This window comes from Accipiter gentilis, chromosome 1 (assembly GCF_929443795.1).
Source record: "Accipiter gentilis chromosome 1, bAccGen1.1, whole genome shotgun sequence".
Lineage (NCBI taxonomy): Eukaryota > Metazoa > Chordata > Aves > Accipitriformes > Accipitridae > Astur > Astur gentilis.
Window position 1 is genome coordinate 5,053,313 of NC_064880.1, and position 25,945 is coordinate 5,079,257.

Genomic DNA, 25,945 nt, shown 5'->3' on the forward strand with positions numbered 1-25,945 from the left:
CACCGTGCACACAGTTTTGTTGCACACATTAGGCCTGAAGCAGAGTCCTAGACGCAATGCCATCCACAAGATATGTTAGTCTGCAGATTAAAAGTTCTTCAAAGAATAGGAGAGCTGCAGTCTGACCAATGTGCCCACTGGAACTGTCCATGTCAAAGGGTTAAGGCCCAATCCAAAACTCCCTGCAAATGTAAACACATGTGCAAATATAACTCCTTGCCGGAACGGTGCACCTTTAACATTACTGGTTGCCAATACCATCAATGGTAGCAGCAAAGTAGTCACTAGAAGAGAATGGCATTCATCATAACCAAATATTACATGTTTACTTTCAGGTCCTGCAAAATAACCCTTATCATCTCTGGTCTAACAAACAAAACAAAAAAAGGACCTCAACCTCACAGCACTTAAAAATTATGAAGCCAATAACTATCAACCAAACTCACCCTGAGTAGGTGAAAACTCCAAAACACACTGGTGTATATATACAGCTAATAAAACATCAAAACAGACTGTACAGATGAGAGGTAGGTTGCTTACAAATTAATACATTTTATATCAGATATAAAAGGTAAGCACGGGTGGGCCTATCTTCAAAATACAGATGAAAACTTTACATCCATTCACCAGACCTGCTCTGCTGGGATGCCCCTGAAAGGTAGCAGGGGAAACAATACCAAACCCTGAGCCCAGATCTGGGCTGGTGTAGCCAATTAGCTCTAATGGACTGGTACTTACCAACCTCTGATCTGAAATGACTCCTAGTGTCTTTTTCAATTCTTATCTGAGCTAGCCCTTCCTAAGTAATGGAAAGGCCTGGCTCCTACAGTTATCTGGAAAATAGATAATCCCACTGGCGGTCTGCACAGACACCTGAAACCTCACGATAAGCAGGTGAGTGATGCACAGGGCACCCAGATGCAGGTAAAGCCAAGCTTCACTTTGCCAGTGTTCAGGAAGACTGAACAGGGGCAGTGGGAATGAAGCTAAACACAGCGTAACAGAGCTTTCTTCCCCCATACGAGCATCAGGTGATACCGGCATCTAAGCTATATTATTTATCCTTTCCGCTACAAAATTAACGTGGAGGCAACATGCTGAGGTAACAACACTGGTAACAGCACGAACTGTCCTCTCCGTCTTAAGTGTAGCAATAGAGGGGGATAGCTGCCAGCTCCTTGCAAAGAATTAAGCATTCAGCTTCCACGTTCTCCTACGTAAATGCTAGGCAGGACAATGAACCACGGAGTGGCTAATACCACATGAATTCAGTTACCTTGTCTCCTGGATGTAGAAACCAGACAAACTCTCTCACCAGAATCACTTACTGCTCACTAAACTCAAGCTGCTAAGTAGCATCCTCAGCTTTCCCTGTACAGCTGCAGCACATTCAGATCCTGTGAGCACACAGCTGCTTTTTTGGGTGCTATTACTTTCTGGGACCCCTCAAAAACGAGACTCCCACCAGTATCCCCAAACTCCAACATGCATTTGTGTATGAAGAGCTTGAAGAAAGGGGGCTAAAGAAGAGGAGAGGGGGAAAAAAAAAAAAAAAAAAAAAGGCAAAAGGAAACACCCTCTAGCCCAGCAGGACAGACGAGCAAAGGGAGTTACTGTATGTAACGTTCTCCTACATGACGTTCAAGACCACCGAAAGCTTACCCAGCTGTACATTTTTGCAGAGACCCACCACCTTCCACAGCCCCACTCGGACGCAAACAGGCTGTGCTGGAAAGCTGACAGACAGTATGACACGCTCGGATATATACAGTACATTTGCAGGCACGAGTACAAACACACGCAGACTGCGCTTACCTGAGGAGACGGAGAAGGTCAGAAAGGCTCAAGTTTAGCAGATCGCTGCCGGGGTCTCTCGAGGAGGTCTGGTCAGCAGAGCAGCTGCAAACGGCAGAGGCAGATCCTCTCTGATCCCCTCGGATCCCTGTGATCGCAAAGACAAAGGCAGGCTCAGGCCTGAACAAGCCCAGACAAGCCCAAATAAAGCCTCTCCCTGAGCCTGCCCGGTTAGGAGAGAAGCCAGCCCTCTGGATGTCGGAGCTGGGTACCACAGACAGTCTCCCGCAGGCTGGGGCAGACTACAGAGGGAGGTCAGCACACATCCATTTCTGACAATACGGCACCTAATTTCTTCCGGTGCAACATCATTGATTTCGGTGAGGCTGAAAGACACCCGAACCGGGAGCGCTTCAACTTCAGCACACTTGTGCTCAGGGCTCAGTTTAACCTCTTGCACCGAAAGAAGCCCGCGTTAGGGAGGATGCAAGATTGCTCCCGGATTCTTCCGGGCAAAGGAATGTAAGCCACAACTTTGCAATCGCATCTGAGGCTCCAGGAATGGGAAAAAGCGGATTGGCAACTTGAGAGACGTATATACTGCAGCAATGACATCAAAAAACCCACCGGTGCAGGACCCCGGGTTTGAAATGCACACACCATCAAACCCATCCGGCAGGGGCTGGAGCCTTTCTTCCCACCAGTCCACGCTGCTTAAGTTCACCCATCCCAAATACGCTCCCTCCTCTCTCCCCACCGCTAATTTTATTACAAACGGTAGGGTTGCGGAGGGAGGCTGAGGCACCTCATTCATTCTCCAGAGAAGCACTTATTGTGCACGCAGCTAATTAATAACGAGCCCTTCAGAGACAGAACTGCAGCAGCCTCCTCCCCACTCACACAATGCAGATATTTCTCCTCTCCTTTGTATCAGTGAGTGTTCACAGTCACTTTTCTTCATAAAGCTGCAGGGCCAGATTCCGATTTCGGCGCAGCACAAGCTCAGAGCAACCCTGCTGCCTTACTGGAGCACTCCACTATTACCTACTTGAGAAAGTAAAGAATTTGGCCCATTAAATCCATCCAGGATAACATTAAAAAAAAAAAAAAACCCTGCACAAAATTAAATCAAGCTTGCAGGTTTGAGGTATTTTGCTTTTTAAACAGACTTCTATACAGACCACCCAATTCTACAGCATTTTTCAACCAACAACTAGCAGAGCCCCTCAAGTTTCCAGTGCCCACAGAGATCAGGCTAACTTACACTGAGGCTGTCTCCCTGCTGCAGCAGCAAATGGCACTTCCCTCCTCTGCTTTCCTCCAAGTGCCCTTGCTTCCCTGCCGTGATGTGAAGATGCAGCCGGGGGAAGAAAAAGGGGTCAGGATGCACAGCGTGACGAGGGAGTGGGATATCTCCGCCAGCTCCAATACATTCTTTTTCTTTTGTTTTCTAAATGCATTTCCATAAAAATATTTTTAAAATAAACTAGCCTTATGCACAGAGTTCCCTAAGTTTGTACTACAAGGGGATGAGCCCTTCACTCCCCACGTCTTCCACCTGGGAAGGACGCAGAGCAGAGTTCCCCTGGAAAGGGGTGTGAGGCATTGAACAATGATAACAGCAACAGGCAGCAAAAAGGGCCAGTTTGGCATTTGCTCATACAATTCATCAGGGCTCTCCTACTTCATGAGACTGAGGCTTCCACCTTACTCAAACTTCTAAACTGACAGCTTCCAAAATAAAACAATAAAAAACCCCAAACCCAACTCCTGGGCAGCCTTTCTTTTCCACATGAGACAATGGAGAGTTCGCTGCACCCCAGGAAATCCCATCATTTTCCCACCCAGCACCCTTCACAACTCCCTCCTCCAAATATGAATTCAGAGTTTGATGCAGAGGTTGGCTGATTTGGTACAAATAACAAATATTTCAAGACTCTAGTCTTCTCAAGTCTCCGCACTTCAGTTTATACAGGAAAGCAAATGTAAAAGCTACTACATTAAAATACAAGAGGAAGTGTACAACCCAGGTTCAATGCAGATGGCAAATTTTGTCTGCCTTCAAGCTAATAGTTTCCACGGTTTATATAAGAAATAGTAAGAGATTACTTGCTGAGGTAGCCACGAGTGGCAACTGATTGTATCCCTAACTTAGGAAGTGCTACAAACACTTAAGCTTACACAAAACATCAAGTGCCCCCCACCTAGTAAGAGCCACTATTCAGTAAGGGATGGTTTTGATAAGAAAGCAATAGTCAAGATACCTGAGCAACTTTGAAGAGTGACTGTATGAAACGCGTATATGCATTGGTCACACTGGGCTAGTATACTGCGGCACAGCTCCGACATTGCTCAAGAGATCAAGCAGGCCTCTTTCCAGAGAGAAATCTTTAATGTTTTTGTGGTGGAACTTGTACAGTTATACATTCACCCTAGTGCAGGCCAACAATGGACAACACCACACAGACTAAGTGACTGCAGCCATTTTGACAACCAGCATTTGGGCTAGCAAAGCCAAGAGACGTGCCAAAGAGGTCCTCTGGCACTGAACTGAGAAAGCCTGTTACAGAGGAGGAGAAATGGAGTCAGTGACTCAGCCGTCCTCTACCCACACAGACCTGGGTGAGAGAAGGCCCATTAAACTGCGTGTTTCTACTGCTGCTGGATTTGTTCCTATGTCCATCGCTTCTCCGAGCTGCCTTCTTTTTCTCTATATATATTGCAGGGCTCCTCTTAGACCATGCTCTGGCCCTGAAGAGCAGAAAAAGCCAGGGTAAAATGAACATGTCTCCCAACACAGCATAAAAGTGAACGATGACTGGGAAGATGAAAAGTGGCCTGAAGCAACCAGGTTGCGTAGGGACAGCTTGGATGAATTTCTACTGATGTGCATGAAATTACTTCCTTTCCCCACTCACTCTGGGCTTCGTGATCCGCCCACCCTCTTCAGCCCAGAGCAGCCGTACATCCTTGCAACGTGCAGCATCGCTGCTTGCCCGATCAGGGATGCTCTCCAGCACGAAGGCCACCGCACAAGAGGAGGCTCCCCCGGTGTGCACCTGTGACCATGGCAGTCTCCACGCTTATACATACACAGCGCGCGGATTCCTTTGGGTTGGCCTTATGTTATCACCACAGGTTAGGGCATGCCTGGAACCTCCCTTTATAAAGCAGGGTTTGAAGCCGAACGCTTGAGATTGGCCAAGCACAGGTGGGTATTAGCCTGACAGACCCCAAGCAGATGTAATGGCGAGAAATACGCTCCTACTCACTATTGTGCACAACCACCACAGGAACAAGCGGATTTTTGTCATTTCCCAGACAACTGAGATACTTCAGCAGAAAAATTAAGCTGAATGACCTTGTTAAGCGCACACATTTGGAAGCCAGCAATCCAAGGCTTCCTACAGGCAAGCTGGCACCAGGACCGAACGGTATTTTTGCACAACTGGCATCCTGCCATACCAGGGGCAACTGCTGCTTTTAACCTGCATGAGATGTCACCACTTCAAAACCATGACCCCATCCACCAAAATTCATTAAGGATGGGTCTCACTGAAGAAAGCTCTCCAGAGCATAGAAACAGCAATTAGCAGCTGAGCTACTCTTGCTGTAATTTCAGCTCAGCCTACTCTCTTGCTGAGCGTTTAGGGCTTTACGGACACTTGGGGAGCACTTGAACTGGTCTCACTGATAGCGCCCTTATTGTTAAACCAAGCTGCATTCAGACCTAAGAGAAATGCTGGATGCTGCTCCTTGCTCTTTACAGCAGCAGAGGGAGGCAGAAGAGCCAGTGGCTAAAAGCCAACGCCAGAAGTTCAGTTTAAACTAAGCAGAGAAACCGCATTAGGGACTGAAACTCAGTATCTGGGCAAATGGTAGATTCTTTTATCTTCAAATCAAAGTGAATCACCTTTCTGACATTCTGGTTCAGCCCAGCAATCTAGTAGACTGAATGAGTTATCAATGCTTAGTAGTCAAGATTCCTTTGGTAGATCCCTTCCGTCCTCAAACTCTATGGAACTATGGTCTGAATGTGAATTTACTTGAACTCACATTTTACCTTCACAGTTATCCTTAATCACAGTATCATGCACTAGTTAAAAACTTGTATTGTGTACAGCTATTAGCAGTAGGTTTTAATGCCAGATGAGACACATATATGCACAGAAAAATTACCTACCATCTTCACTGAGTATCAGCTTGTTGATCTCCACCCTGCAGCCAAGACATCATGACGCCAAGTTACCACTTCACCTACCAAGTGTAAAAGAGTATTCTCAAATAACATGGAGGCAAACAGAAGCCTCAGTGCCTTTTTTAAGTCCCCAACTACTTCCCGTCCATTCCAACCCTTTCCCCTCAATGGTACTACTATGGAGGCAGATTCATGAACACTTATGCAAACTGTCGGTCACAAGTCACTAATACGCGACTTCTCTCCCCTCAAAAACCATCACTTTAACAGATAGATGGCAAAATTCTTGGTAAACAGGAAAAAATAAATAAATCAGGCTTTCCCCAAAGTACGTGTTTCCAGATCTCCTTTGCCAGGGCAGATAAGCAGAGGACTTTGTAGCTATCCACCTGTAACGAGCAGAGGATCCAGTTACCTTAATTGCAGCAAAGTGGCCTCTTAACAACGAACAGAAATATTGTATGTACAACACCAGTTATTGTGTTCAAGGTTGTATTTATTATATAAACAGCTTGTGCGTACTCAACAGGCCCTTTTACCTTGTATCATGAGTGTTTCTTAGAGGCCAAGTAAAACATGGCTGAAACATAGCCCAAGGTCTTCATACCAACCTGACAAACCTCAATAACCTGTTTTACATCTTCCATTGTGGAAATACCTTGGTTAGCATCTAAGTTGGGAAACTTTAGCAGCAAGCAAATGTGGAAGGCATCCAACCACAGTGTCATATGTTTGAACAAGTTCCCTTAGCTTAGCTAAGGGAATGCCATGCTTCAGCAGAGCTGGATTAACTGTCCGTGTGTACAAGCTCATAGCCTGTGTTAACAGGAGTGAACACAACAAATATCAGCTCACACTGAGGGAACGTTAGCACAAATCAGCTACCTCTTATATGCTATAGACTAAGAGTATGAGGGCACATTTCATCTACCAACTTAACTTGGGATAACATGATTGGGGTCTAAGCATTTCATTAGTTCACTCTTGCAGCTAGCGCTCTGCTGAAGTTTTTACTGCAGCAACTGAATGGACGAGGGCTGGAGACTAAGACACGTTAATCAGCTGGAACTTGAACATAAGCATAAGGGAGGTTCTCAGGTGCTAGAGGAGCACATGGACTCACCGACTTGAAAACTCAGATACAGGTCCAGCTCTCCTCAGCTCCTCTAGAGCTCTCCTCCTTTCTCCTTAGACTGTCTTCTGGCAAGACTGCTGCAAACGCACATGCCTGTACATGCATACTTTGTGGAGGCCAATTACAGCTAATGAGATGGGGACCAAGTCTCTTCAGTTGCATAGGTGTAAACACAGAGCAAAGTGACTAGCATCAGTGAGCGTACTGCTACTCAGCAAATGCTTGGGTTGCTTGCAAATCTGAGTTGCCACTGTCGCAGACACGTGAAGGACCCAGATCTTTCTAATCCTGAACCTAGTTTCTGTAGCATTTAGATTGTTCTTTAGCTGTCACATTCTGCAAGTGTACCTGTCAATGCTGGGCTTTCCTTTTGCTTCACATTTAAGGAGAGAGTAACTGGAAAGACTGCTGAAGATCTGGCAACGAGAACAGAAAAGCCCTGAGACATGAGTCTCTGCAGAGTTCGGTGAGCCTTCCCAAATCCCTGCACGGCTGGCAGGCTGTCAGGGAACCCGTATGGCCCACGCCGCTGGCAGCTGTCTGGCTATGTTTATATCACAGCGCAATTTCCAGACAGAGGTGCTGTGTTTGAAGAGAAAAGTAATCAGTGAAGATGGTAGAGGCAATAAAATAAACAGATGTATTAATAAGCACTTCTGAGGATTTGTGAAGGCATATTATGCCCAAGAAGGGAGAAATACCTTAAGATATAAGGAAAGACCACCTCACAGGTAATGGTCTAATATACGAGCTACCCCTGCATACCACATGCTAATTAGCCTCCCTCATCAGCGCACAGCAACTCGGGTCCAGTTCTGTTTCCCGTGCTGCTTCTGTCTAAAGAGCCAAAACCCTCGTTAGACTTCACCAAAAGTGTCATGTCCCAGAAGCTTCTGGTCTCCAAGAATGCTGGCAAATTCTTTCCCGAACCATTCTGTGGGTACAAGAGCCTATGAACATTTCCCCTTTTTGCAGAAACAGGAAAAGGAAGCGGAGCGATTAGCATAAGGAACCATACTAATTCAAGCACAGAGCAAGGGATGATGTTCCAGGCAATTAAGTATGTTTCCAGCAATGACTGAAATATCTGACTGCTCAAACTCAAGTGCCTTATTCACTCTGATAGCCTGTTTGCCCTTGCTCAGACATGTACCAGTTGCAAGATCAGGATTTTTCTTTCTTGTTAAGATTCTCTCTCCTTCCTGATCAGATAGAAACTGAAGTAAGGACATGCACACCCCAGATCTCCATGCTGCACAGGAGATGGTATCCAGCAATAACTGCCAGGTGCAGGTACACCTCAACACATTGACGTGGTTTGCAACTGCCCTGTTAGAAAGGACTTCTACCACTGACAGACTGAGACACACTGAAGTTCGTTAGGCTGCAAAAGCCCGAAGTTGAGGCACTTTGACATATTCTACTTCTTTTCTGCAATGCAAAAACCTGTCCCTGTAGTCTCCAGGAAAAGAATGCTACAGAGGACACGGCTGTCACTTTAGCTGTCTGAGAAGCAGACACCTCTTCAAACAGCCATTAATCTCCTCCTGGACTGCGTCATTCCTCCCCAATGTCACACCCACTCACAAGAGCAGGGCCTGGATGGCACAGAGATTCTGCCTATCAGTTAATGAAACAAATAAAGAGGAGCAAGCTGGATACCTACCTTCAAATAAGAAAGGCAAGACAAAAGACAAACTTCTGTACTAAGTTCATAAGAGCAGAGAGTCACAAGAAACCAGTCTTTCAGTTCGCTCCCTTGGGCAGAGTTAGGGCTAGCTACAGTTCACCAAGTTCACCCATCAGCACTGCCATGGCTTTCTTAGCATTTCCACCAGTATTTGAATTACCTCCCTCAGAAAAGCAGGGTGTCCATCAATCTCTTGCATGGCTTTGCCTCTTAAAGAGAGGGAAGATGCTTCCCAATTCACTCATTCAACTAATCTCTCCAAAGGCACAGACCAGGCCTTAGCATTTGCTCTGTCAAGAATCCAGTAGGGACTGAACTAAGAATAGTACCTAAGGTGAAGGACGGAGCTTGCTAGTAGGATTAGCTGGTGCAATTACAGGTAGCAATTCCCGGCTACTCAAAGGCTTTACCATTAAGCAGCAAGAGAAATGCCTTTCTTCTTGGTGAGGTGGCTGCATGACTGCAACTTGGTGTGCTTCTGCCTCCCTCTGCTGGGAGTCAGGCAGTCAGCAGAAGGGACACCTTGTCCTGGGAACAAGGTATCCTGTCCTCCCCTAACCTCAAGTGCTAGAGGAGAGACATCCCCCAGCAAGGGCCTCTGCAGGCGCACAAGGTCACAGGGCTGCAGCAGCAAGGAGGGGTATACAGATGGAAGAGTCTCCTTCAGAGGCATCTGGGAGAAACTCATCGCATTTTCCCTACTAGTTCACAGGTGGAGACAAAGGGTCACTTGGTCAATCAGTTTAAAAAAAACTGGGCTTTTTGCTGTCAGCTTTCTCCCCCCCGCCCCAGCCCAATGCCCAACAGACTGCGGGTATTTTCATTTTGCTGCAGGCTTCACATCTGTGGAACCAACAGAGTTTTCAGCGAGAAAAGGGGTCAGGTTCAGTTGCTTCACACGCAGAGCTGCTTAGGGAGGGAAGCCAATGCAGCAGCAAGCATCTGCCTTTGCACCCAAGGAACAGTGCAAGGCCAGCGGAAAACTGACAGCTCTGTTAGCCTGGCCACGCTTTCTCTACCACCGCTGCAACCCCTCGATTCCTCTTGAAATGATTGCCATGGAAAGAGATACTTTTCCTAATCCATCCTTCTCCAAACTCCCTGCCTGTTCCTGCCTAGTGAAAAGCAGCTTGGAACCCATTGAGACGGCACTGCACAGAGCAGTCATCGAGAACAGAACTGCAGCAGTCCAAAGCTTTGGAAAACACGCAGGCAGAGGTCTCCACATCCCTCCTGGCTGCTACCACAGCCCTTCAGGACACAGGAGGAGAACGTGGCAAACAAGTCCAGCTTTAAATCAAGCTGCGCAGGCATGCAAATGCCGGTTCCATGTTCACAGTTCAAGTGGCTGTTTTTAGATGTTACGCCACGCAAGTTGTTTATACAACTAAACGCACCAACATTGCCAGTAACACGGCTCCAAGTTAAGAGCTTTGTTACCAGAAACACTCATCAAATGTAAATCCAAGTCAGTTTCTTAAAATAGAGAGTCTGAAAATAAACATCAGCTAAATAGTAATATCATGAATGCTACCTACCAACAGAAACACATTCATCACAATGTATTCAACTTGTGTGTTAGACAGGAATGGTCAGAATAGAAACAATTTACCACTGCAAGTTTTTTCCGCATCTGAGGCCTCCTGCAAACTTTGCTTCTCCAATGATAAACTATCAGTTCACTAGCACCACACGAAACTGCGTATGAGAATCTAAGCAAGGTTCCCCTCTCCTCCACCTTCGTATTCCCACCGCAGTATAAGGAGTTAAACTAACAGATTAACTTTGAGACACAAAGTTAAAAAGCCTTACCACGCTCTCTTGCAACTCCTTCCAGAGCAAGGTAGCCAAATTCTGCTCGGCTAGCAGGCTGTGCTGCCAAGAGGTCCAGCTTGGAAGCAGCGTAGCAGGACACCCCCTTTACGAGCACTCCCCTGAGCCCTCGGCAGACTGCGGCCAGCAGCCCGGCACCTGGCCCATAGACCAGTGGAGTCATCTTCCACTCTTGGGTTGCCACTTGGGGTGTAATTCTCCTAAGAGGAGAACAGATCATCTGACACAGTGGCCTGCGGGTTGCAGTCCTCCTCTGCAGCAACAGTATATTTGTTGGGGGGCCAAAAAAAAAAAGGCTATTACCAATTAAAGAGCTTTAATTCCTAGCAGATAAGATGCATGAACTACCCTTCATCTTACTGTTTGCCTCGGGGTACGGTCCAGATACCTTGCGCGTGCTGCAACAACAATAACCCGAGCATCAGCTGCACTGCATCAGCAGTTATCCACTCCTTTGGTCTACACTTCCTTCCCATCAACAGTGCTGCTACATAATGCGCTACATCTGTCATTTCAGTCCCCAGAACATTAGAACATCGTGGCCGAGGCAACTGCAGAGCGGATGCTGCAGTGGTGGCTTGTCACCCAAGTTCAATTCACCTACTGGAGCCTTGCCGCTTCCTCATCATGACTGTTACCTGAATTGTTACAATAAGCCCCTGGGGACATGTCTACATGCAGTACCATCCCTCATTGCAATTGAAGGACATCCAGGAAAAGGACACTGCATTCTACTAACAGACATAAGGCATTGGACTTGGCCAACTCAATTGCTAAACGATTTGGGGGGAAGGGGGGCGGGGGGAAGAAGCAAGAGTACAGGGGTTGGCTGTCACAGCACTTGCAGCAGCATCTTTCAGTCGTGTGCCGTCCGTCCGTCGTCGTCCCCCCCCCCCTCCCCTTTCCCTGCAATGTCCTTCTTTGCTGAAGAGTTTTCAGACGGGGCTTTTGCTGCAGTGCATCAAAGAGCGGGTGACTTGCCAGCAAACCACAAAGTGTTCCCTCCTCTTCACTTCTCCCCCATCTACCCAAGGCACACTAGCTGATATTTAGTAGTTGGACCCTGAATAACTGCCTAGCCTGTCTATGGGACTGAGCCTCCACGGAGGAGCAGGTCTTATTTGTACCACCATTCCTTTAAACTCCTCCAGGATACACAAGGATCCTGCCTAGTTTTACCCTCTGCGTGCCATAACCAATATATACAGCTTCTCTGCAGAGCACTTTTGCCTCTGCCCCGAGGCGTGCTGATTCTACCAGCTATATAGGCAAGGCAGCCTCAGAGCTCGGAATATTTCCTGGTATTCAGCCCAAGGTCTGTCTCCTCAGGACTGCAACCCAGCGTTCTAACTTGCATGCTTTTCCACACTCCGGGTTAATTCCAAGATCGGCTTCAGTGACCAGTTTCCTCCTGCCCTTCAGTTCAAGGGTATTTTCTTCAGGCCCCTCTTTGCCTAGAGCATTTCAAATGTTGCTCTCTGAAGCACAGCAGGCACTGTCATGCACTTCTACAAACTGCGCAAGGCAGACAGGTTAACGTTGCATGTTCTGCCACTGACAATGCTGCTGCATTAGCACGACAGTGACTTCTGTCAAAAAAAAAAGTATGTTCTTTACTATATGTAAAGGTACTCTCAGGTATCCCCCAGGAGTAGGAATGTGTGGGGAAACATTTCAGAGATTCGGAGCTCCACAGGAGCCGAAACGCAGCACCTTAGGGATGACTTCCACCAGCAACTTTCTCTCCTGCTATCCCCAGCCTGACAGTGACCTTCAAAATTAAAATGGCTCTCCACATAATTCTTTTTGTTTAATCAATTTGTACATAATTGGCCAACTGTCCACCTTTTTTGAATGTCAGGACTAGCAAAGGACTTATGACTGATGCTAAATTACAATCCACTGATGTTTTAAACCTAAAACTGTCACCAACAATTCAAGGTCAACAGCTAGTTCAAGGCCATTTCCAACCTTTTCTTCAATGTAATAGGCTCTTGTCTGTGAGCTTTCTGGGGCAGGGACCTTACTTTGTTTTCACAGGATTCAACACAACTGCTGCTGCTAAACCAAGCATAGGGCATCTTCATTTAGCACATCCTCGCTTGATTTTGTTTTCTTTAAGACAAGAGCAGAGTACTTTCTATTCACCACAAGTAAGCTTTTAAAATGAGGTAAGTTTTGTCCACTGTTTATAAATGTACACAGTTATTTGCTGCAGAATATTGATGCAAATTAAAACCCATTTAGATTTGCCAAATTTTAGTTCTTCCTCACTCAGCAGTAGGGACTCTCCCTTCTCAAAAGATCAGTTGTCTGAAAAGCAGGGGAAAGGCACAAGAAGGGGAGCCGAATGGCCACCCCGCTGTAGCTTAGCTCTCCCAGCGTAATTAGAAATTCTAAAGGCTGAGCTGGAAAAATTACATCTTAAGGACATTTATGCCCAGGCATAGAGGTAGAAGAAAAAAATATTAAGATTCTTGGCACATGGGAATTCTTGTGTTCACGTGTCAGACAGGGATGGGCAGAAAGCAATTTACAGCAGCTGGTAAGGCTTTTTAAATACTTTGGTGCATCACATCACACAACTGAGCCAATAATTTCCCCCACCCCTTGCACTCCTGATCACTCTGGATTCTGCAGTGAAAGAGCCAAGTAGAAGAACCTGCAGAGGTTTTGCAAGAAGCAGCCTCTCTCACTTGCTCCAATCCAAATGTTTCAGTTCAGCGGGAAAATGGGCAAAACTGTTAAATGCTTTACATTTTTCAGGAAAGGAGAGCGTCTCTTCCTGATTCCTCACAGGATCAGGCATTACCAACGACCCTCCAACTGGGGCCCAGTAGCAATTTTTAAATTCCACTTTGTATAAGAGACCCTTCTTCCTATCACTTCTGTATTTCTTCACTCATAAAACCAGACCTCTTGGAAGAAAGAAACCTACAACCTGTGAGTTTGCTGCAGTGCTAGATAATACCCATGGACTATGTAATTCATTGGGGGTGGGGGGGGGTGGGGGAGCAGCACGTTAATTTGGAAATAAGCTACAACCCTACAGCCTAGCATACAGCCTGCTGTTGCATGAAACCACGCTTGCCTTAGCAGCACCAAAGGCAAGAGTTAAAATAAACTGTAGGCATATCCAGATATTTAAAGGATACGTGCTTTTTGCAGTGGGGCACCAGGCATAGAAGCCATGACCTTCTCCAAAAATACATGCTGTCATTTGGCCCAAGCTTTCTTAACCATTTCTATATCAGCCACTGGAAATAGGTAATGAAAAGTCAGTAGCAATAAGCAAACCACAATTTAAGTCCCTCTCATTAACCAAGTGGTAAAACAGAGTCATTGGAAGCTCTGGTACTAATGCTGGCTATAACTACAAAGAATTTGGTATGGCATATCTCTGTGCAAGCTCATGAGCCCCAAGAGCAGGCACTTAGAAAAAAACTCCTTACATTCTATAAAACTAGTACTTTCTCCAGACACCTTACTCAAAAAAAAAAAAAAGGACTCTAGGAGGAGCAAATGCTGCAGGCAGCCTCAAACAGTAAAACTCACTCTAGAATCGATATGGCAGCCAGGAAAAGATCTCTGCTTTCCAGATCAGAGACTGGCATTAAAGGAAGAAATCAGCTGAAATATGGTCTTTCACCAGACATAGCAAAGTCTAGATTTCAGAAGCACTAAATCTATGCATTCAGGCTTTTCATTGCACTGGCTCACGTTATATTCACACCATCTGGGTACCTATCACTTCGGATTGCTGTAGGCATAGCACAGAAGTTTAAGGTGGTACTGGAGGTGCTAGGAACTCCAGTGAAGATTTAATGTGTACTGAGGATGCCTTCCCAGGTGCACAAATCAAGAACTGCCAGAGCAGCATAGGATGTAAGAAGATAGACAGCATAAAGTACATTTTCCCTCTCCCAACCCTTGCACTCTGATACTATTTTGTCTTTTGCAACTTTTCCTCCCATTGCTCAGCACCAAAGGGCTCTTTGCCCTTAATTCCCTTATAGTAGTATGTAATCAGTTATACTTCACCTGAATAGGAGATTACCAGTATGGTGACGCTTCAATAGAGGGACTACTATTGGAAATGCACAAATCTTGGATGTGGCTCATTTTTGTCCTTTATAATCACACTTATTTTCTGTATCTGGAAGACAGTCATCTTGCCAACTTTTCAAGGAGACATGAAGAGAACCCTGTCAAGAGGCTCTCAGGCCCATTTCTAGAAAGCTGAACTGCAGAGAATGTAGCTGCTTCCCTGCAGTTCCCATGCTTTCACCACTTGTACCACCTTTGGTAAAATCTGTTCAATTTTAGAGCAGTTGGTTTTTTTTTTTCTTAAGGCAGAGATCAACATGCTTTTATGCTGATTAGTCTTCCACAATGCCCATATGTTGGAACACCCTGTCACATTTATTATCACTTGGTGATTTACATGAAGCCTGGTGTTAACTCAGTTACTTTTATTTTGTTGCTATTCCACTAATTAGAGTGGTTCTTCATAAAGGCCACAAACTTATGCATAAGTACTTTACAAATGAACGTGTCTCTTTGCTCATTAGTATGACGATGTAAGGAAAACAGAAGTAACATAGTATTAGGCTGCATAAAATCTGCATCGCAAACACTTGAGTTTCAGTTACTTTAACTTGTGATTTTCATCATGCAAAATTCAAGGTTTCATCCTTACGTCTGTGACTCCCTTTGTGTCTTCAAGACTTGGGGCCAGAGATACATCTGATGGCAGATCTGAAAGTTTCACTGAATTTAAAAGAACGACTTTGCAGTTGAGGTTGCCTAGGGGCTTGCCTCTATCGTCAGCTTGCTCTGCGTGACCTTGACAGATGAAGCTTTGGTCCCAGTTCCCCTCCTCTGTGATGAGGATAACACTTACCTTTCCTACAGATCTGACTGACTGTCCTTACTCCTTGTGCAAGCACGCGATAAAAAAGCCACCACAATTACAGATCTAATCAATGTAAACATACACTACTACTCTCAAATAAAGTTGCAGACACAAGTAATTGCCTCAGCCTCAGTAGGGAAAAGAACACCCTTCCTGGTGTCAAGAGACATCACTAAAATAGGGAAGTCAAATATTTAGTCATTTCAGATGCTGCTAATGTCATCCAGCATCAACTCCAGAGCAGCAGCGAGGATCTAACTTGGTATGTGCTGTAAGAACTGACTGCTGAGTAGCTCCCCCCCCTCGCCCCCAGACACATAATATGAAATCCCTATCTACAGGGATTTCAGCACAGCTGACTTCACTGCTATTTCAACAGAATTGGTAATTGCTCAGACTGCATTTTTCCCCTTGCCCCATTCATTCATACAGTTACCAAGACTCTGGAATTGGTACAAAGCTACATTTCAATTAATACAGATATTTTTACACTAGGAAAATGCAAGTTGCTAGCAGACATTTATGCCCAAGTTATTTTTTTTTTTTATTCCCGCTTTATAGTTAAAAATTCAGTCCTCGTGCCATTAACAAATTGTGTTCAGACTGCACATTTCTCCAGAAAATGCAAGTAAAACTTGTGCAGGAAAAGGCTGTGCTAACACATTTCCCATACAAATTCAACTTTTGAAGGCTGTAGAAAGGTATTAATGCTCGGAGGTCATGAGACCACTTTTCTTAGATTCATAAAACACACTTTTTAAGCTCAGTTCAGCAGATACAAGCACACAGCGACATGGTCTTTTGGGAGAAGGGTGCTGAAGCTGAGGTCTGAGTCCGGACATTTCCGAAAACAACTGTGTTTTTTTAACGGATTGCTTAAAAATCAGAGGTAAAGGCAAGTCACCTGGGGCTGCAAAACCCCTGATTCCGGCTGGCAGCTCCGGAGAGCTCAGGACTACCACGAAAAGGGGAATCCCTGGCTAAGGCTGCTGCTTTGCAGATCACTTGAAGGAGAAAAGCTCTGGCACTACTGCACTCTTAAAGCTGCAGTGTCCAATTTCTCCCTCGTCCTCCTCCATCCTGCCACACAACCCCCAGTTTCTTTTGGGGCGGGGGGATTGTGACAAGGAGCTAGAGTGGGGAGACAAGCTGAGAAGTGTCAAGGAAAGGGGAAAGGAAGGGAGATGCAGGAACTTTCCTTTGCTGAAGTACTGCATCAGCAGCCAGGCAGCGCGTCCTGCTGCACTCCTGCAAAGGCTCTGCAGCTTAGCACAGGGCTCGGACTGCAGCACAACTGCACCAGCCTAAAGGCATTAAAAACCCACCACCTGCTTGGAAAATCAGCGGCAGAGAGAATGCAGAACCAGAGGTCCTGACAAGTAATTTTAGTGGGTTTAATTCTGGGTTGGGGCTTTTTTTTCTTTCTTTTTTTTTTTTTTTTTTGGTTGGGTTTTTTGGTGGTGGTTTTAAAAAAGCAGATTAAAAAAGATTTCACTGATTCAGCCTCCCTCATATTGGTCTCAAGGAGAATTAAAAAGGCAGAGAGGAAACGAACTGAACGAAGTTTGATTAGCAAGCACACACCAGAAGTTGGACTTTTGAATCATTTATCAATTACAAAAGACAACCCTGCAGGAGGAAGAACCACAGCCTCTTTAAAATGCCTCCCTTCCTAAAAGCATGCAAAGGAAAGCGCTTCCATTAAAGCAGGTTAGGAAACCCTCCCTCCCTCCAAAGTTCTCTCTTCTTACCCCAAATCCACTCTGTAGAGCTCTGTTTTCTCAGAGATGAAGCGTTGTCTAGAGCAGCAAAAGTTGCAGACTGCTTCTCCTGAGAGGGAGGCAGGACCTGGCATAAGTAGTGTCAGACGGGTCCTTGCACTGAAGTGATGCCGGGAGAGCCCAGAGCTGTTCAGACAAGCAAGGAAAAAAAAAGGGGGGAGGGGGAGTTAAAAACTCTTAAATCCCTGACACTGCAAGAACCCTGATCCTATAGGATTGTGTCTAAAAAGCAAGCGCTCGCTCTCTGTACAGCCGTATTTCCTGACAAGGTGGAGACTGAGCCATTTGATTGCCTGCTAGGTTTTTCTCACCTGGTGATGTTGCTCTTGCAAGAGCAAAATTGAAAAGCAAATCGGACATCTGCAGAAGCCTCTCTGCTCCCACCTGAGCTAGTCTAAATTTGGGGTGCAGGCTGGCACTTACTCCGAAGTCAGCAGTGGCTTCTCAGGCAAGCAGAAGCTAGAAAGATGCAGGGAGAGTGCTCTTCGACTCTATCAGTAAGGACAGGGGTGACAAAAATAACAGGGAAAAATCTCATTCTCCATGGTATTGCCAACACCAGCGTTAACCATATCAAGAATTCAGACAGAAACTGCACATATAAATATTAAATTTGAAAAAACCAAAAAAGCTCACACCTTCCACAAGCATTTAACGGGTCCATTTTTTTTCCTGATACACAGAACAGTGTAAAACCTGATCCAAAGACCTATCACTAACTTTAGCAAAGCTATGCTGTTTTAAACCAGCTGAGGCCTAGAAGAGCTTTTTGCCCTGTGTACATTTCATTCTTGCCTCCTATTGGTTTGACAGAATGCACAATTCATCCCTCAACTATTCCATGATTAAGCCATCAAAAGGCTACAGTTAATGAAAGTGTGTAGACCCCTGTATTTCGTGGTGGATTCAGCCCCTGTTTTCACGGCAGAGAGATTTAATGAGCACAGAGACAACATGCGTTAGTCCATTTTCCTTCCATGTCATGGAGGTGAGAATCAGCGTTATGGAATAAAAAACTAGTGTCCAGAGGAAGAGACTTCAGTTTACATCTTTGAGTTACTGATTACTAATGATTTCTGGTTCTGTTATTCTAGTAGCCAGTGCTAAGCGAGACTGAGGAAGGGGAAGCCAGTTTAAGCTCAAGGTTATTGAAGGATATTGCCAGGGGAACAACTGAACCAGGCAGCATTTAAAATACGTGGGCAAGAGCTCTACAGCAAGCTGGCTCTGGAACCAACAGTTGCAGAGTGATAGTTTTGAAACATGTTAATTTTTCATCCACATACTTCAATGCACCATAGCAAAATGCCAAGTGTACATCAGGGTCAATCTAAATTTATTATTGCCTGTTGGTACCACCCTTGAAAGCTTTTAGATCAAGTTTTCAGATATGCTGATTATCTGTATCCAAAAGCATCCTGGCACTGACTGGAAAATGTTTTTCTTCTTTTTCACCTTCATTGCTTTTCCATTTGGAGATTAGCTTTTTGACTGGACCACTTACACCTGCCTGTCAGTTCCATAACACAAATGCACAGGATACCTGTTCTTTGCCAGATGATATACAGTATATGCAGATTAAGGTCTGCATCCAGCATGTCAGTCACTACCACCCACTCAGCAGAGGTCTAGCCTAGGATTCAGGGGACTGGGTCAGTTCTTACTTCTTTATACCTGTTGCATAAGATAGCATAATCAATTATTCTGGTTTTACACCACCACAGAAGAGCACAGAGAGACAAAGCTGGGTATTCAGCTTTGTATTTATAGTTACTTGTGCCTTGCTACAGGCATTGTATGCTGCACCTACTGCATGGCAGAGTTAGCATTAACAGGCAGGATGTTCTCAGTGTAAAAAAGCCCACTACCTCTGCAGGCCTTCAGTGACACCTGAAAGTAGGCTAAAACCAGCAGCAAGAAGAGACTCCCTTGAACGTCACAAAGTTTTACTGAAATTTTACACATCTTTAGCAAGGCTTTGAAAACATTGATTTACTGAAGTGTTCCACAATACTTCGAGGCCACTCACTCCACAAACCAGAAACACATAGTTAATCTGTAGTAGGCAAGATGAGAAAAAGCACCGCTTTAATGAAACAAAGCTCCAATGCACAGCCTGTATGCAATATGCCAAGGAATGAATGCACCGAACACCATGTACCATCCCAAACTCTGCACCAATTTGCTGCTGCAACACAGTCCATTAATAGTAACAGGGTTATGCATTTTGGTGCATTTCACTTCATTACAGGAGAACAAATATGTTATGATGAAGGATTTTGGTTTTCAACTTTATCAATCAGTCTAATCTTAATGTGGCATTGAGATAAGGGCAGAGGGATATTCAGCTGTCAGATGTTCCAAGAAAACCTTTGACTTTCCTCAGCTGTATTCATCCAGTTCAGCTGTTACGGAGTGCAGCAGTCCTGGGCTGCTCAGCTTTCTGACATGAAGTGCAAGACAGCTCTGCTGCAGTATTATGCCATCAGATACTGCCTAGGCCACTATTAATGTTAGAACATAAAGGTGGTTGGCAGATAGTGCTTTTGCTTTTATTACAGTTTCCAAAACTTCTTGGATGGAATAAATAACCCTACTGCAATGGTTAAACCTGTATCACTCTAAGAATTCAATATAAAGGTGAATACTGGCATTCAGTGTTGCACTGTCCACTCAGAATGATAAAAACCTAGGACTGAAGATGTGAACGTCAGAGCAAGAGCTAAGATATTCCTAGACTACGAAGCCTCCACGTAGTTGAAGGTTTCTTCTCATGAGTGTGCTATTCATATACTATTATTTTTTGTTGTTTTGTTTTAATCTAGGATAATACGTCTAATACTAATTAGTCAGGAAACTGATTACCAACGCAGCAATGTCCATTTTTAATTTCAGAAGTTCAGTGTGTCAATCTTAACCAATCAATATTTACCTAAGGTACAGTGACTACTAAACTCTAGTCAAGTATATTTTGGGGAACCTAAGGTAGCTCAACGATTACAGCACTTCCTACATGCCTGTCTTCTGTCCACCTTTTACATCACAAGCCAAGAAAAGTAATTTCTTACCCAGCCTCAAGGAGTTTGGAGAAGGCCAGCATTGTTCAGTGGACAAAGTACTGCCACAGAATAGCTAGGCCTTCAAAGGCTTGCAGTTTTAATTCCTGAGCACTCCAGAAGCTGTCAGAGCCAGCTAGACAGCAACACAAGTTACCTGCCTTTTGCCTCTTTCTGAACTAAGTTAACCTATTATGATACAGAGTCAAAACTGCTGAAGCTCTGAATCAATTCGGATATTTGTGTTAGAGAAAGAACAAGGAAAGATGATTACTGTTAACACCAAGGGCAGAGAGGAGGCATCACTTCATCTGTGAACTACCTCTGCTTATTTTGAGCAGACAGATTTTAGTCCATCTCTGCGTATCTACAACAATGGGGATCAGTAGTTGCTTTATGATTATTTTTTCCCCCTCAGATAGGAGAGGTACAACTTACTCTTGTAGTTAATGCACTAAGAGGTCCTCAGGAGCCACAAGCAACATCTTCGGCTACTGAAAGATAAGCAAAGCTGCCTAGCTTCCTTTGCCCTCATGCACAAGACGAAGATAACATTTCTCTACATTACAACGAAGAAACTGCATGTTTAGCCTATAACTTCCATTTCCACCCTCACTTAGCCCCAGACTGAAAAGGTGACTGAAGGCAGTTTGTCCCAGTGCAGGAATTCCTGGGGAAGATGCCAGCACTTTAATCTGCTGATCAAGCTGATGAGAGCATCACTCTGTTAGAACAAAAGGCAGAAATTAGGCACAGCTTACTTGATTGATCAGTTCATTTTGATTCAGGTAGAGTACTTGGTGAAGATTAACCCTCCTCCTCAGCCCCCAACTCCTTTCCCCTTGTCACTACTTTTACGACATATTCGTGGTTCAGCTGCATCCTGGTTGCTGAGCGATGGCAGACTGCATCATTACTGCAGCAATGCTGCTGAAGGACTCAGCTAGTCTTGGTGACAGAACTTTACACTGAGGCATTAAGTCATGTCTTAGTCCCATGACTGGTTGGGGATAGCAGCAGAGAGGTAAGTGAATTAGCTAGTAATGCCATTCACTCAAGCTTCACAGCAAGTCAGCTGTGTTAACATACATTCCTGCCCCACTCAAGTTGCACACCTGTGAGGCATTCGCTGGACATGATATCTACAGCTTAAAAGCTACAGTTTAAAAAGGAAAGTCAACAAACAACAGAAACAGCAGCTCTTAAGAGGCAGTATTACTCTAATACTCTCTCACCTTGGAGCGTCTCAGCTTTACTTTGATGCTAAGCTCTTTAGGAGCCAAGTTGTCCAGATAAAACACCAGAGCAGTCAGGTCTTAGGAACATCACCTGCCATCGCTACAACGGGGGTCCTGCTTAGATCAGCTTTCCAGCCTCTAAGCACAGTTTGTCTGGATGCACAGAGGTAGCGTTGTTCAATACTACACAGGCAAAAGTAAATCTAAACTTCTTAACCTGGATTGGAAATTTCCCTCTATCAGGCCCATTCAAGGCTTTAAGTGAGCATACTTAACCACAAACCCACTTCAAGCACAACTGCAGCTCCAGAACTCCTTAAGTAGCTAAGTCATGGACTTGCCTCAATAGCCATAACAAAGCCTCTCTTTCTTACTCTCTCCCACACCAGTGTAAGAACTACGGTTATGATTTTTACAGTCTGGTTTTCCAGAAGCCACGAGACAGTAATTTTATTTTCTACTAAGAACCCCAGCTGCTGTACAGCTGTTCTTTATTGCTTCACAGCAGAAGTTAACAGCTTGACTCAAAGTCATGTGAGCTTGATAGTCTAGAACTTCCGAGCCTTCCTAGAAGCTTGTCACCCCAGCACAGTGACTGACCAAGCTCCACCAGGCTCTGCAGCAGCACGACCAAGCAGGGCTCCCAGCTCATGAAACAACACACGAGAACCGAGGAATGATAAAGCATCCACAGAAATTACTCAGTCATTTACAGGCACATCTATAGATCATTGGCAGTAGATGCCTTTGCAGAGGCTAATAAATCTGGCAGATATCAGGCAAGTTTCCTCTAAGATTACTTCATCAAAAGCTTGCTATGCTGAAGCACACCTTACCTCTTCAAAGCAGCACAAACCCCATCCTGGCTCATTTTCACCTCTGCACACTTAGAGACTAGTCTGTGACTGCAACACCAAAGGGCAACAGACTCCCACTACAGCAAGCTCACTTTTTTTTTTTTTTTGTATTGTTTCTCCCACTCCTCACTAAAGAGCCACTTGCTGTGGAAGAGCTTTCAATTGCTATGCCAAAACACAGTCTCTACTCGAGGTTTACAGGCTAGAATTTCTCAACAGACAAGCTGCTCTCTTCAGCTTAATACTTCCTCCTCTGTAACACCCTCTTTAAACACCAACCAGAAGAGCTCTTTTTCCTACAGAGTTTTTATTTGCTTGTAGAACACCTGCCTCCTTAATGCCCCTTCCTTTGCTAACTACCTTTTATTCCTTTATTGGCATCACATGTCTCATCTGTCACACTGGACCTATTTCCCTTAAAGGAGCATGCAACTGAGTAAGTCTGAAAAGGCATTGACAAAAGCATACTTTTTTCGGACAAAAGCACATTCTGATCCAAACCATCATCCCGATAAAATCTTACTTGCCCCAAATTATGAGATGTTAGAGCTTCTTAATGAAACAGCTGAGATATTTTTAACATGGTCAAAAAACCTATTTTATCTTCTGACCTTCAGCTCAGAAATAGCTGCACCATTTTTTTCAGACACTTCCAAAAATTGACTGCACAGAGTGAACCCACCCACCCCCCCCACCCCACCCCCCACGATTTCAGCCTCAATATTTAAAGTTTGGCATCATATAACTAGCTGAAAACATGGTCTCTCAACAGAAGATGTTAAACAACTGCCGCTACTCCCAACTTCCAGCTCTATCTGGAATAATAACAGGCTCAAGTGACCAGGGTCTCAGCTGTTCATCTCATTCAATGTGCCAGAAATATGCAGCAGGGAGATTTGCACTTTAATGATTTCTGCTAAAGTAGATGGCAAAGCCCCTTTTTCTTCCAGAACAGAAAACAGACTGTGAAAGGGGACTCCCATTTACGTCTTCTCACAGTCTGCTATACCCAAACAGACCCAGATTAGCTTCTGAGAGCTAAGCAAGCTTTGTCATCAGGTCGTTGACGGGTTAAATACGTAGCTATGGCATACAGCACTGATTCCCCTAAGCTTCTTGCTAAATGTACTGTGTAGTAATATCACACAAAGTAATAAGGGGAGATCTCTGGAGCTGGATTATTTGGCCAGCTGGCTCTTCAGATGAGTTATTTACCCCCTCACCAAGTTTAATTTGTTAAATTTCATCACTTGAGTTATGTTTGTGATCTACCCTCTGCTGCGTTTCAGAAATAGGGCCACTGTTAGAGGCATTCGGACTTTACCCAATCCAAAGCTGCATTAGTAACATGGTCAGAATCATAAAACAATGTGTACTGTGAAGCAGGGTAGACTGCAGTCTCCCTCATCCCTCGTTTGGACCCGTATCTTGCAGACAAACCTAGGTGCTAACACTCTGTGTCACTCTGGCACCTTTGCAATACCATGAAGGGTCTTTTTGAGATCAGGCACGCATGCTGATGGAAGAACCTCCAGAACTGAATGGTGAAGAATGTTATGGCGTCAATAAATTATACTGTAAATATAATTCAAAGTCATACCACAAATACAATGCAAGGCTTGTCTTACATATAATGTCATTGCTAGATTACCAGCCTGAGCAGCAAGGTACCCCAATTTTGTTTCTCAGTTCTGCCAATGTGACTCAGTTTCCCCATCTGTAAAGTAGTTGTGGTAAAGCGTATCTACTTGTGTAAAATAATTTGAGACCTTTGAGTGAAATAAGACAATAGGAATGGTGTTTAGTCTTGCCATATAAGGTAATGCCATTTATTACTGGATAGAGTTATAGCTATTTAACTGTGTAAGTTTGCTTTATAACTCTCTGCTATTGCCATACAAATCATGGTTTGCAAAAACACGGCATTTTCTGAGGTCTAGGCTGGTATCTGTGAAGTCTGGCCGGTCAGGGCTCTTAACAAAGGAGTCTTGAATATTCATATTCATTTTATGTGTTGCTTCACGGGGAGCTGGTGGAATCCGTAACTAGAGCCCTGACATAGCAGTGAGTCCAATGCTAGCAAAGACCCTGAGTCTGATTACAGCCTGCTTACATCTTAGAGCCAGCAACTGTAAAGATTTCTATATATTAATGTACTTAGTGGAGCCAACTACGGAAATGATACCTATGACATTTTTCACCCCAGTGAATTTGAAGACAACATTGAAAGTTTTACATTGTACCAGGACATTTTATAAGAGCGCTCTGCTGTGTGCATTCTTGGGTGGGGGTGGTGGGGGGCATTTGGGGAGTTTTGCTTCTCTTCTGTCTGCCTCTCATCACTGCAGCCGCCTTCCCAAAACCCGATGTGACTACAAGCACTGTCAAGCTGAACTGAAATGTGCTCCAGGAGGTTCACAAGGTGCTTCTTTTGTTTAGAAAACCTAAGACTGGAGTTGTGGATGCACATGTGTAGTTAAAAGGTAGTATGCTAGAGTCACAATAATTTCAGGACACAAAGCGATGCGATGTCCATAGCCAAATAACACCTACACACACACACACACACACACACACATATAAAAATTAGACCTGCCAATGCAACTGGGGAAAAGTTACTGAAACTCCTGGCCTCAGTAAAGGTTTTGGTCTAATGGTGCATTACGAACCTCTCCAGCCCAAAGGTGCCACCAGAGCCACCATGCGCCCATCCAGGCGGACATGCCTGATGCAACCCCCAGGTGTTGAAAGGGTGCAAGCCTCTGCTGGGGCTGGCCAAGGGTGGCTGTCCCCCACTCGAGGGAGACCCCGCGCCCCCAGAACCCCCTTAGCCCTGAGACTTTTTTTTTTTTTTTTTTTTCCCCCTCCCGACCGTCGCTGCCCGGCGAGAGCCGCCGCCAACCTCAAACTCTCTCGGCGGTGGGAGGAGCGCCCCGGCGGGCGGGGCGCTGTGTCGGGCCCGCCCGCAGCCGCCGCCGCCGCCGCCGCCGCCCCACTCGCGGGCCCGGGGTGGGAGGGAGGTGAGTGGGGGGGGGAGGCCGTGACGGGGACGGGTCGCTGAAGATGGAGGCGGTTTCCCCCCGCCGCGGCTTCGTGTGGCAGCCCGGAAAAGGCGTCCTTTTTCCCGTGGGGTCCATTGCCGTGCCTCGCAGCACGGTTGCACGGACGGCGTGGGCGGCCGTGCCGTGGACGCTGCGAGGTTCCGCAGGGCCGGCCCCGCTTCCTCTTGTGAAAGGCACGGTGTGCTGCCGTCCGGCTCTGAGGGAAAACGCCTTCCCAACATCCCCCCCCCCGCCCTTTTCCCCCCACCCGTGTTTTTTTTTTAGCACGGTCTGTCTCCCGTGTGCCGGTGTCCCTTACCTCGGTCCGTGGTGAGGGACGTCCACCGAGTCCTTTCTGCATTCCCAGTGCTCGGGAAACTGGGAGGAGAAGGCCAGCGGACAAGGTG

At 45.4% G+C, this 25,945-nt stretch overlaps 1 protein-coding gene and 1 long non-coding RNA gene across 5 annotated transcripts in view; one reads left to right on the forward strand and one right to left on the reverse strand.

The window, feature by feature from the left end:
- Positions 1 to 25,919, reverse strand: LOC126042624 (uncharacterized). The gene is made up of 4 exons (XR_007507246.1): positions 25,858 to 25,919; positions 17,317 to 17,472; positions 1,816 to 1,942; positions 1 to 182 (listed from the first exon to the last, which is right to left on the reverse strand). It is a non-coding gene; the product is annotated as an uncharacterized LOC126042624 (long non-coding RNA).
- H6PD (hexose-6-phosphate dehydrogenase/glucose 1-dehydrogenase) overlaps positions 25,461 to 25,945 on the forward strand; it is a 13,702-nt gene continuing 13,217 nt past the window's right edge. Inside the window, exon 1 of one of the 4 annotated variants that reach the window (XM_049809910.1) lies at positions 25,461 to 25,517. The gene's annotated coding sequence lies outside the window, so the exon portion shown is untranslated. Of the gene's footprint in view, positions 25,518 to 25,851; positions 25,943 to 25,945 lie in introns of those variants that run through there. The other 3 variants (XM_049809919.1, XM_049809892.1, XM_049809883.1) reach the window with 3 other exon arrangements.